This window comes from Monodelphis domestica, chromosome 2 (genome assembly GCF_027887165.1).
Source record: "Monodelphis domestica isolate mMonDom1 chromosome 2, mMonDom1.pri, whole genome shotgun sequence".
Lineage (NCBI taxonomy): Eukaryota > Metazoa > Chordata > Mammalia > Didelphimorphia > Didelphidae > Monodelphis > Monodelphis domestica.
This window is the reverse complement of record NC_077228.1, coordinates 301,737,573-301,750,952: the sequence shown is the minus strand read 5'-3', so window position 1 is coordinate 301,750,952 and position 13,380 is coordinate 301,737,573. Positions and strand designations below refer to the sequence as shown.

General features: G+C 34.5%; 1 protein-coding gene and 1 long non-coding RNA gene across 4 annotated transcripts in view; one reads left to right on the top strand and one right to left on the bottom strand.

Moving 5' to 3' along the window:
• The window catches only part of LOC103103243 (uncharacterized), a 30,022-nt gene extending 28,296 nt beyond the window's left edge, over positions 1–1,726 (top strand). The window contains exon 4 of the long non-coding RNA XR_462586.3: positions 1,487–1,726. This is a non-coding gene — a long non-coding RNA (uncharacterized LOC103103243). The remainder of the gene's footprint in view (positions 1–1,486) is intronic.
• LOC103102461 (elongin-A-like) overlaps positions 1–13,380 on the bottom strand; it is a 61,971-nt gene that overhangs the window by 39,749 nt on the left and 8,842 nt on the right. The gene's annotated exons all lie outside the window — the stretch shown is intronic.

Below are 13,380 nucleotides of genomic sequence, written 5' to 3'. Positions count from 1 at the left end.
TGAACACAAACAGGAGTGCTAACAAGGAAGCACATGAGGAAGGAAAACTCATCTGTTCAGAGTAACTCACAACTCTGGATTGAAGGCTTTGATGTCAGTGGCCATTCAAGATTATCTGCACCAACGGAAGCTGCTTCTCAGCTAAATGTTTGTCTTCTCATTTCCACAGATCTCTGGCTGGTCAAATTCTCTTCTATTTTCCAGCCAATAAACCCTTTATAAGCTCTTTCAACTTATGATAATCCTTAAGAAGGTATCAAAGTTACCTTTTCATGTAAATAGCAGTTCCCTTTAAGCCAGAGAACCACCAAGCTCATGAAACGCTATCTCTGAGCCATACAGTACAAATTTAGAGCACTACCATTCCCTTCCAGTGGCATGTAATATCCAATCAAACTATAGCAAAGACCAAAGTAAAATAGCTCAAGTTGGATCTCTACTTAAGACAATTTAGCCTAGTCAACTCCTCACTCACCAAGATTCTATATCATCTAATTAAATATTAGCATCCTTTCAGATATAGCAGCTACAAAACCTGACTTAGCCCTTTCTGCCTTTTCCTTCTCATAGTGGAAGGGGATAGGCAGGAAAAATTAATATTTCTGAGAGGTTTCATCTTTTAAAATCTATGGGGCACTGGTGAGCAATATCTGGAAAGGAAAGGAGGGAGGGAAGAAACACTTATTAAGTGCCTGCTGTTTGCCAAGAACTTTACAAATATCATCTCCTTTGATCCTCAAAACAAGCTTGTGAGATAATTGCTATTCTCCCTATTGAAAGTGTGAGGAAACTGAGGCAGAGGTTAAGTGACTTGCCCAGGATCACACAGGGAATGTCTGAGGTCAGATATGAACTCAGGTCTAATTGACTCCAGGTACAGAGCTCTATCCATTATGGCACCCTACTGTCTCTAGGCAATGAGATTGAGCCCTTTTCCAACTAATCAGTAATTAGGTTGTTGGATGCTTTAGCTGCCCTTTCTTCGTATCTAGGTGCTTTTAATCCCTGACATTTATTCACTCTTTAGCCTTCTACAGCTATTAAATCAGTCTCCTGAAACTCACCTGTTATTTAAAAGGTAAAACTCACCATTTTCTCCTACAGAACAGTCCTTAATCATACCTCACACTCTTCAAATCTTTTTTATTTTTACTCTTGAGTCTTAAAACAATTATATGCAAACGGATGTGGGGCCATAATGCCTTGTAGCTCTAAATTCACAGAATGTCCCATCATCTAATTTTTTATCATTTAAATAAGTTCTTTGAGCTTGTATTTTCACAGTTTTTAATAAATACAATTTTGTCTCTAAACTAAGTTGCTTCTCTACAAAAAGGGCATCACTTAATATCTTTCACAAGGGGATGTGTCTTCATAGTTACTCTATAGTTCATTTTCTGTCTTAAATACAACCTGAAAACTATTGATATCTTTAGCATATGTTTTAGCAGTTTTTATTAAATCAAAAATTTTCTACTCTTTTCAGGCATGGCAATATTCATCTACAACAGGAGCAACATTACATACCTTTTACTAAGTGAAACTGGTTAAGATGTATTGTCCATCTTGTGGGGATTGTGTGCCTTCCAGATGAAACAACTTCTGGCATGAACATTTCTTATACTGTGTGTATACATATATATGCATATATATGCTTTTTCTTTAAAAAATTGTTGCATTGAAATTCCCAATTATCTCTCATTCTCCCTCCCTTTCCTGCACTATAGGAAGCATCATTTAATAAAAAGATATATGTATATATAAAATTATGTCTTGCTATACTTCTATTGTATTTGTTCTTTCTTTGGAGGTGGACATACATACACACAAGTCTTCAAACAATCATTCTGTTGGTTTTGCTCATTTCACTCGTGTAAGTTTTTCCATTAAAAAAAAATTAACCTTATTTCTTGTGGAATTTCCATTGGTCATACGCCACAACTTGTTTGCCATTTCTCCAATTAAGTTCATCATGGTAGAAATGAAATTGGCCTGTTGGTACCTTTCTGAACTTTTAAAAATATCTGAAAAAGTTTTGATGTTTTTCATCTTTCATGCCCCTCTAGCTACACACACACACACACACACACACACACACACTCCCCTCTGTCTCTCTTCCTCCCTCCCTCTCAACAAAATCAAGCAAAACATGGTCCCTATCTGAAAATGTCTCAATCTACATCTTGAGCCATCCTTTTTAATAGCAGGGAGTGGCATACATCATTGATCTTTTGAAGTTATAATTGGGCCAAATTCCTCATTTCACAAGAAAAATCTGTTGATAAGCAGAAAAAGAAAGTCACTTGATCCCAACTCATCAAGTTAATAAATTGACAGAGTTAGGACTCCAGGTTCGGTTCTATTGACTTAAAATCCCATACTATTATTTTTCTATTATTTTTCAACCTTTCTGAGGTAAATAATTTTAGTATCCTTGTCCCTATTTTGTAGATGTGATAACTGAGATTGCAAAAAGTTAGTTTTTAGTGCCATATGGTTCATAATTGGCATAGAAATTATTTGACTCCAAGTGTCTTTATTTGTAATCCAAGATCTTTTTCCTTGGTGGGATGCTGCTTGGCCCAGTGTATAAAGTGCCAGATACAAGTTCACATCCAGTCTTAGACATTTACTATCTACTATTATTACTACATTTGCCTCAGTTTCCTCATTTTTAATAAAGATTATAATGGCATCTACTTCTCAGAGTTGTGAGGATCAAATGAGATCATGATTGTAAAGCACTTAGCACAGAATGGCATAGAATAGATGATGTGTAAAAATTATTATTACTGTTATCATTATTTCCTTTGAACCATTATGGCAGTTAATGGCTAACTTTAGCCAATCTTCCACCTCATCTGCTACCACCAACAAGACTTTTAAACCTGTTCCTTCATTTGAGTATTCCTATTCCCTTTCATTAATTCCAATTCTTCCTTGGCCTGCTGTTGTCAGTAGCTTTCCCCTTCCCTGTGACACTTCCGACCCAATCTGGCAGGAGACTTCTGAGACCTTTTGGGAAGTTAACAGAAGAGGTACTAAGTGTCTTATAATTATATTATTGTGGAAAATTCTCTATAGTTATGGAGGAAACAGGGAGGGGGAAGGGACAAGAACAGCAGCTTGTCTTTGCCATAGTTGGGTAAGCATCTTCCTTCATGCATAGTCTGTTGAGTTTCTGTTTGCAACTTTTCCATTGGGTGTTTGGCAGGAAGCTGTTAATTGCCAAAGACAGTTGGACAACTTAACCATTTCCCCACAAAAGACAAGATCACTAAAAATAAAGCCTCATTCAGTAAACCAGAGGGACATGGCCAACGGGCAGTTTGCCACAAGTCAACCTTGAGAAACCATTGAGAACAGAGGTTCTTGCTACCACCGAGTACTGAAGTCAAGGGGAAGTGATAGAGCTACATTGGGATGTTTTCCAACTAACTGTCATAGAGGCACAAAATTCAGTTTCCTTCTTCCAGAAGGTGAAAAATTTCAAGGGAAGTTTTATTATCAAATCTTGTTAGACCTAGAAATAAAAGAAGGAATATTTCCAGATAAAAACAAACAGTCATAGGATCATAGAGCTAGAGAAAAAATGTCTATTGTTCAGTCATATTCATTTCTTCATGATTCTACATGCCATAGTTAACTTTTCTTGACAAGGTTGCTGGAATGACTTGCTGTTTCTTTCTCCAGTGGTTCAGTGTATCCTTTAGTCCAGAAATCAGTGGTTAAGAGACTTGCTCAGGATCACACAGCTAAGACATGTTTGAGGTGAGATTTGAACTCATGGCTCCCTGACTCCAGCACTATTCCCTGAGCCCCCCTGTCTATTTACTAGGCAATAATGAGGTTTAAGTGACTCACACAAACAAAGTGACTCACACAGGAAGTGCCTGAAGCTGGATTCAAACACTGGGCTTCCTGACTCCAAGCCCAGTGCTCTGAACCATTGAACCATGACTGTCTTTAGAGGGAAAGTAGATAATATTTATATAGCTCTTTAAGATTTGCAAAACATTGAGCATGTTACCTCATTTGATGCACACAACAACCCTAAGAAGTAGGTGCTATTATCATCCCCTTTTTAAAGATGGGGAAATAGAAGTAAGTAAAGTGACTTGCTGAGAGTCATAACTAGTAAATATCTAAGGCAAGATTTAAATTCAAATCTTCTGGACTCCTAAAGTCCAACATTCCATTCGCTCCACAAGGTAGATGACAGATCATCTATTAGCATTATGCAAGGTGACTGGCACACAAATCCAAAAGTAAAACAAATCCTTTGCCCTACAGGGATTTTGAATCCACTGTGGAGTCCACATCATAGGTACCTAACTGGCTCAGGGGATAGAGCACTAGCCCTGGTGTCAGGAAGACCTGACTTTAAATTCATCTTTAGATACTTATTAACTCTGTAAGGCCAGGAAAGTCACTTCACCCCTGTCCACCTCAGTTTCCTCATCTGTAATTAGGGGATAATAATAGCACCAGCCAGAGTTATAATGATGCTAAAATGGAATAAAGCACATGAAGTGTTTTTGAGACCCTAAAAGATTTACATAAATGCTCTATTATTAATTTTAATCTTTGTAAATTAGTAGATATTGTGTTATAGCCATTAGATATAAAATAATTATCGAAATAAATACATTTTAATTTAAAAAAATAAAACCTTTTTTATCCATCCTTCTATCTCTTAGCCAGTACCATTTTGTTTTGATAATCACTGCTTTATAGTACAGCTTAAGATCTGGTACTGCTAGGCGACCTTCCTTCACATTTTTTTTCATTATTTTCCTTGATATTCTTGATCTTTTGTTCTTCCAGATGAGCTTTGTTATGATTTTTTCTAATTCAGTAAAAAAGCTTATTGGTAGTTTGATGGGTATGGCACTAAATAAGTAAATTAGTTTGGGTAGGATTGTCATTTTTTATGTTAGTTTGTCCTACCCATGAGCAATTAATGTTTTCCCAATTATTTAGATCTAGTTTTAATTGTGTAGAGAGTGTTTTTAGTTGTGTTCATATAATCCCTGTGTTTGTCTTGGCAGATAGATTCCTAAATATTTTATATTGTCTAGAGTCATTTTAAATGAGGTTTCTCTTGCTAACTCCTATGGCTGAGTTTTGTTGGAAATATATAGAAATGCTGGTGATTTATGTGGGTTCACTTTGTACCCGCAACTTTGCTGAAGTTGTTGATTATTTCCACTGTCTTTTAGTTGATTTTCTAGGATTTTTTAAGTAAACCATCATATCATTAGCAAAGAGTGATAGTTTGGTCTCCTCATTGTCTACTTTAATCTCTTCAATTTCTCTTTCTTCTCCAATTGTTACTGCTAGTGCTTCTAGTACAATCTTAAATAATAGAGATGATAATGAGCATCCTTGTTTCACTCCTGATCTCATTAGGAAGGCTTCTAACTTGTCCCACTGTAGATGATGTTTGCTGACGGTTTTAGATATATACTGTTTATTATTTTTAGGAAAGGCCTTTCTATTCCTATACTTTCTAGTGTTTTCAATGGGAATGGGTGTGGTATTTTGTCAAAGGCTTTTTTCTGCATCTATTGAGATACTTATGAGATTTTTGTTTGTTTGCTTGTTGATATGATCAATTATGTGAATGCTTTCCCCAATAGTAAATCATCCTTGCATTCCTGGTATAAATCCCAGCTCATTATAGTGAATAATCCTTGTGATGACTTGCTGGAATCTTTTTGCTAGTATTCTATTTAAGATTTTTTGTATCTATATTCATTAAGGAGATCAATCTGTAGCTTTCTTTCTTTGTTTTTGGTCTTCCTGGCATTGGAAGCAGTACCAAATTTGTGTCATAAAAAGAATTTTCTAGAACTCCTTCTTTGCTTATTTTTTCAAATAATTTGATTAGTGTTGGGATTCGTTGTTTTTTAAATGTTTGATAGAGTTCATTTGTAATTCCATCTGGCCCTGGGGATTTTTTTCCTAGAAGTTCCTTGATGGCTTATTCAATTTCTTTTTTTGAGTTGGAATTGTTTAAGTATTCTATTTCCTCTTTTGTTTATCTAGGCAAATTATAGTTTTGTAAATATTCACCCATTTCACCTAGGTTGTCACATTTATTGCCATATGGTTGGGAAAGATAGTTCTTAATAATTACCTTAATTTCCTCTTCACTAGAGGTGAGATCACCCTTTTCATCTAAGATACTGTTCATTTGATTTTTTCTTTTTTTATTAGATTAGCCAGTACTTCATTTTATTTGTTTTTTTTCAAAGTACCAAATCCTAGTCTTATTTATAATATTTATGTTTTGTGTTTATTATTTAAATATTTATTAATAACAAAATAATTTATTACTGTTAAAATAAATTTAAGTTTAATTAAATGTTTTAAAATAAAACATTTTTATGGAGAAGTGGTCGGGAAAGGTTCCATATGGAAAGTAGTCCTTAAGCAGAGTCTTGAGGAAAACTAGAGATCCTAAGAGATGGAAGTAAGTAGCCCCCTTTTGCCAATTTAGGATATTGAAACACTGGGAAATTAAATTATTTTCCTCAAAGTCCTACAGGTTATGTCTCAGAGGTTGGATATGAACCCAGAACTTCTGACTTAAGAGCCAGTGTTCTTTCTACTCTAACACACTGACTCTGAAGACACAGGAAGAAAGATAGGAAAAACGAATGTTTCTCATTTGGAGTTAAGTCTATGGAGGGAAAAGCACTGATTTCCAAATTTTTTTTTATCATATACTCCTAATAAAGATATTTGCTTTATAAGGTATATTTGCTATTGAATTATATACATACATTTTATATAAAATAAATATTGAAAGAAGGTAGTTTTTAAAATGAAATAATATTTGTTTCTTGAGTCAATAGGAGTTATTGGGGTTTATTGAGTAGCACAATAACATGGTAGGAATTGATGAAAATGACAATTTCATAGGAGAGACTGCAAAAACTTCTTTCTATAAATTGACATAGAGTGAAGTAAACAGAGCTCAGAAAACAAGGAATAAGATTATAAGGGAAAACAACTTTGAAAGACTTTAGAACTATGATCACTACATTGATAAACCACAAGTCTAAAAGATGAAGATGAAATTTATTAGTCATCTTGGAATAAAGAAGAAACGAACTTAGAATTTAGAAGGAGATATGTTTTTAGACATAGATAATGTAGGAATTTGTTTTCAAGGACTACGTAGGTATTTATTGAGGATTTGCTTTTGAGTCTGAGAAATCTGAAGGGGTGGTTGGGTAGTGAAGGATAGATTAATAAGAGGAAAAATATAATAAAGATAACTAAGCATTCAATAATATTATTCATGTGAGCAAAAAAAGTTGTGATTAATTTTTAAAGTTTTGTATATTTTCAATCTTGTATCCTTTAAATTTCTATTTTGTATATTTTAAAATGCATTGCTATTATTATATACCTTTAAAATAGATATTTGTTGGAATGAGGTGCTTAAAAATTTACTGATAGGACTTTTATAATTAAGATTACATTGAGAGGCTGATTTTGGGATAAGAATACAAGTATATTAATTATATCAGGTTTATTGGTTAGGCCAGCATTATAACCAATAAAGTGATATAGGTCTCCATAGGTTGTTGGGAGCAAGGAAAACATGAGTTGTATCAGGCAGCTTAATAATTTGTAGGAGTTCATTACTCAGCCCCTCTCTTGAACACCCGAAGACATCTTCAATTGGTGATTGCTAATTAAGAGGTGATCCATCAATCTATCTACCCCTCCCCATCTCCACAGATGGGCAGATCACATATGCAAAAAAAAAACTCATCATTTATTAATCAAATTCTATTAAAATTATTATATTGCTTGGGATTTCCAAGAAAAAGTAAAATGCAAAATGCAGCAAATTGGATGGTATCTTTGACCCAGATCTCAGACACAGGAATACACAGTAATTCTCCATAATACATAGAAATTAATACAGGATATGAAAAATAAGTTCTCACACTAGTATAATCACAATTTGAAGACCACTTCTCTAAGGTAATGTTGTTATAGATACAGACAGCAACCAGACAACTAAAAAAAAACAAAAACAAAAAGAATGGCAGTTCGGTGGCAGAGGGGGTAAAATGACAGGCCTTGAATCAGGAGGAGCTGGACTCAAATCTGGCATCAGACACTTCCTTGTTGTGTGATCCTGGGCAAGTCACTGAACCCTTGCCCTTCTGTCTTACAGTTGTTGGACAGAAAGTAAGAATTTTAAAAAAGAACCAAAGAAAGAAATAATGGTAATAACTCCATAATAAAGCGTACTGAGGCAATTACTTGTTAACCTGATAGTTGTAGCAGAGGCAAGTCTGTTGTCCTTCTACTGGAAGCATGACTGAGCCAACAATTTGCCAAACTTGATTTCTTCCTACATTTCAAGTATTATCATTTGTCCCCCACAGAATCATAAGGAAGCTCCCAGAATTCCTGTGTAAGAAACTGAACCATAGGAACATATAGTATTTTCATTGCTGCTTCATGGGAGGAGATACATTAGAGGAGAAAGTTCAAGAAGGTAACAGTGGATTAAATAAGTGATGTCTGAGAATGAGATTTGAATTTCTGTAGCATGACAGACAAAAATAATGGGCTCTTGGCCAAGGTTAGAGTGTATCTAATGAGGGCTGGTTAAAAATATCTGCCTTGAGTCTTGTGAGTAGTAAAGAGGGTTTTAGGTGGAAAAGAAAGGAAGGGGAGAAGGAGGAGGTTGGGGGAAAGCTCCTTATATATAGTCCAAACAATATACTATTGAATAATAACAACATAAGAAAAATAGCAGTAAACAATTCTCAAAATCCATAGGACACAAAATACAGGTAACTGGTAAAAATGGCCCACAAAAAACCATTATGTCAGATCTCATTTTCAAATGCATAATTTGTAAGTAATAGACAAGATGAACTAGAGATCCTAACATAAAGTGTCAGATTCGACCTCACAGATATTAGAGATTTGCCAGATGGTATTTGCAAATGGAATATAGCTCTGAAAACATAGACAAAGTTAGAGGAATGAGCTGACAAAATTATGTAGAATTACTGTGATGGGTTGCCCTAAAGATTCTATAATTTTTTTTTAGGATCATAAAGGAGACCCATCTTTTATAGAGATAGAAAGTAAATGAATGTGCAGCTATGTATCCCCATTTAAACAATCTTTCATATTATCCCATATAATTCTCAATGTTGGAGAAAACCTGAGCATCTTTTGAGAAAAAGGAATTTTGTAGCAAATGAATACTAGACTTAGAACCAGAAAAAATTGGGTTCAAATCTCACCTCAGGGACTAACTAGCTATATCCCTGGTCAAGGTATTTTGCCCCTATGGGCCTCATTTGTAAAATGAAGAGATAGTATTAGTTAGAATAAGAGCTGAAAGGGAACTTGGAGGCTATCATCTATTTGAGATTTTGTCTATTTTGTCCAATTCACAACCCTTTTTTTGAGAAGAGACATTTTTGTCACAGGTTGGCCAATTTAGTGGCCAAATCTAATAACAACCAAAGAAACTTTTTGATAAATTTTAGAGATTCACTCTATTTGATGTGTAAAAAAAAAATCACAGAAAAATATTTTTGACACATCGATTACTTTTTTTTAATTCATTTGCTTCTGAAGTACTATGAAGTTGCTCACAAGCCCCATAGACTTCTACCAATCACTATTCCATAGATTGAATCCCTTATAAGGAAGGGGTGGCTTCCTCTTGCTCTCTAGAAAGCCTGGAATGTCTGAGTCTGTGGTGATATCAGTTACTATGTATGGCAATACCAGAGACTGGAGAGCTCCACTTACTCAGTACTATAATTGGAGGATATAAATGCCAGCCACAGGGAAAAAGAAACTAACCTCACAACTCAGTATAACACAGGACAATGTTTAAACAGCTTCACAGTAGCTATGACTGTGTTCAAAATGAGAAAACACAGGTGATTTCTGGAGCACTATCTCATATATATGCATATATAGAGAGAAATATTTTTAAATTATTTTAGTAAAAAATTAATATCAAAGAGACTACATAATTGGCCTATTCCAAAAGATCATCATTGTTTATATTATAAGCAGATACATAACATAGGTAGGAATGTGGCCTAAATAAAAAATAAGTATGAAAATAATTGGTGTAAAGAAAGAAATTTTGTCAATAAATTGTATTTATTAAACACCAATTATGTATGAAACAAGAAAAGACAGTGAGGCACAAGACCATTTTCAGCTGAAGGAAAAGGAAAAGAAAAAACAACAAAGGACATTTCATGGAGGTAGTGACATCAGACTTTAAGTTTTGAGGCAAAGGATGACAGACAAGCATAAAGGGACTTTGAGGGACCAAGGAGCATTGAAGATATAGACAAAAATAAAACAGCCCTCTATCTTTGAAGACAAGTATTAAGGGAGCCACTGAAGGCTTTAAAGCAGAGCAGTCCATTGGTCAAAACTACAAATTAGAAAGACATTTGGCATTTATGTAGACAGATTGGTAATTACTGAAATCATGGAAACCAGCTAGAAATCTATGACATAGTGAGAGCTGAAGAGAGCCTGAATCATGGGAGTAAGGAGGAGATAAGAGAAAGATGAGAGGAAAGAGAGAGATCATGAACTTAGAACTCAAATATTAACAGATCTTGGCAACTGATTTATTCTTCTCTTCCCACATCTAAAGTGGGCTTTGAGGTTTCAAGCCATTCATAGAAATAGGGAAATCAGAAGGAAAGACTTTATATGTATTTTTAAAAGCTAAGATTAAATTTAAAAAATAGAATATCAACTGGGGGAACCTGCTTGATCTGAGCTATCATAGCTAAAGCCTCAATCACTTTCAGGGTTTTTTACTAATATTTAATAGAGGCTGTTATTAATGCCCAAAGACTGACACAATTTTGTTTACTGTAAGACATTTTTAATGCAGACGTTTTTGTTGTGCTGATTCTTAGTAGGGACTGTCATGGTTCTATATGTTCTTCAATAACTATATGATTCATTTGAAGTAGGAGTTGGGGGGGTGGGGGAGAAGAAAAGAACATTTTCATTAAGTTGATTCCAAAGCTATTACCAATATTTGCCTGTTGAAAGACTAACTATAAAATAGTCAAACATTATATGCCTACTAGGACTGTGTGTAAGAGACAATATAAAGAAAAATAGACATGTTCCCTGCTTGTGATCTAGTAGGAGAAACAAGCCCCTTATATAAATACTATAAAAAAGAATAATCAGTACATTAGAGGTAGGTCAAAGTGCAATGAGAATTCTTTTTTTTTTTTAATTTGGACTTTCCCCAACAAATAATTTGTTTTAACCCTTGGTCATTTTTGTCTAAAAACATTAAACAAAAACTGTCACTAAACCCATAGAGGTTATCAAAATGAGTGTTGTTTGCTTTATTATTAAAGTAGCTCAAAATCTCCAGACAAGAGGGCAAATAGGTAGTTCAATAGATTGAGAGCCAAACCTAGAGACAAGAGGCCCTAAATTCAAATCTGGCTTCAGACACTTCCTACTTGTGTGACCCTGGGCAGGTCAGTTAACCTACATTGCCAAGCTTTTATCACTTTTCTGCCTCAGAATCAATAAGCAGTATTGATTCTAAGGCAGAAGAGTTATTTTTTTAAAAATCACCAGACAAGTATCTTCTATTTCTAAAGTTGTCAGAAGCCAGTATGTTGAAGCATGCATATGAAGGAAAGATACAGCTCTGTTTAATTCTATATAAGAAAAAATTTTTTGTAACTATCCCTGCTTCATTGCAAAATAAACTATCCCCAGAATAATCTTAGTTTCTATTATTTTTCATTAGTTTCTAAAGTGTTTAAAATAGCAGATTAGATTTTCTTTGGCTTGCTATTCCTTTTATCTTAACTTTTTGGTTTTTTTTCTCAGTTGCATGTAAAAAAAATTAACATTCTTTTAAACAATTTTGGGTTGCAAGTTCTCTCCCTCTCCCCTTCTTGGAGAAGGCAAGAAATTTGATATGTTATACATGTGTGGCCATGGAAAACATAGTTCCAACCTAAGATATATTGTGAAAAAAAACCCAGACCCCCCCAAAAAAAGAAAAATTTTAAAGTGTCCTTTGATCTACATTCAGACTTCATTAATTCTTTCTCTAGATGTGGATAGCATTTTTCATTATAGGTCCTTCGGAATTGTCTTTGATTGCTGAGAATAGCTGTCATTCACAGTTTATCATTTTACATTATAGGTATTAATATATGCAACGTTTTCCTGGTTCTGCCCACTTCACTTTTCACCAGTTCATAGGAGTCATCCAAGGTTTTTCTTAAAAATATTCTTCTCAGGATCAGCTGGGTGGTTCAGTGTATTGAAATCCAGGCCTAGAGATGGGAGGTCCTAGGTTCAAATCTGGCCTCAGACACTTCCCAGCTATGTGACCCTGGGCAAGTCACTTGACCCCCATTGCCTAGCCCTTACCACTCTTCTGCCTTGGAGCCAATACACAGTATTGACTCCAAGACGGAAGGTAAGGGTTTTTAAAAATATATATATTCTTCTCATCATTTTTATATCATAATAATATTCCATCACAATCATATACAACTTATTCAGCTATTCCCCAATTGATGGGCATCTCCCCCCTCCCATTTCTAATTCTTTGCCACTACAAAAAGAACTGTTATAAATATTTATGTGTATATGAGTCCTTTTCCATTTTCTTTGCTCTCTTTGGGACACAGACCTATTAGTGGTATTGTTGGATCAAAGGATATATTATATAGCCAGTTGGGCAGAGTTTCAAATTGTTCTCCAGAATGGTTGGATTGTTCATAACTCTACCATCAATGTCTTAGTGTCCAATTTTTCCACATTCATTCCAATGTTTGTCTATTTTATCCAGGCTGATAGATATACAGTGCTCTAAGAGTAGCTTTAATTTGAATTTCCCTAGTCAATTGTGATTTAGGGCAGGGTTTCATTATTATCGGTGTTGATTTCTTCTTCTGAAAACTGCCTGTTCATATCCTTTGACCTTTTAGCAATTGGGGAATGACACATAGTCCAATAAATTTGTCTCAGTTCTCTATATATTTGATAAATGAGGTCTTTACTAGAGAAAGTTTCTGAAAAATTTCCCCCAATTTTCTGCTTTTCTTCCAATCTTAGTTTTTTTCCCCAAAAAGCTTTTAATTTAATCAAAATTATCCATTTCATTTCCTGTAATGCGCTCTCTACCTTTTTTGGTCATAGAATTCTTCCTTATCCATAGATCTGAGAGATAAAATTTTCCTCATTCTTCTAATTCGCTTATATTGCTACACAATGTGAGCATTAGTTTATACCTACTTTTTACTTATTTCTTGTTTTCCCAGCAATTTTTGCCAAATAGTGAGTTTTTATCCT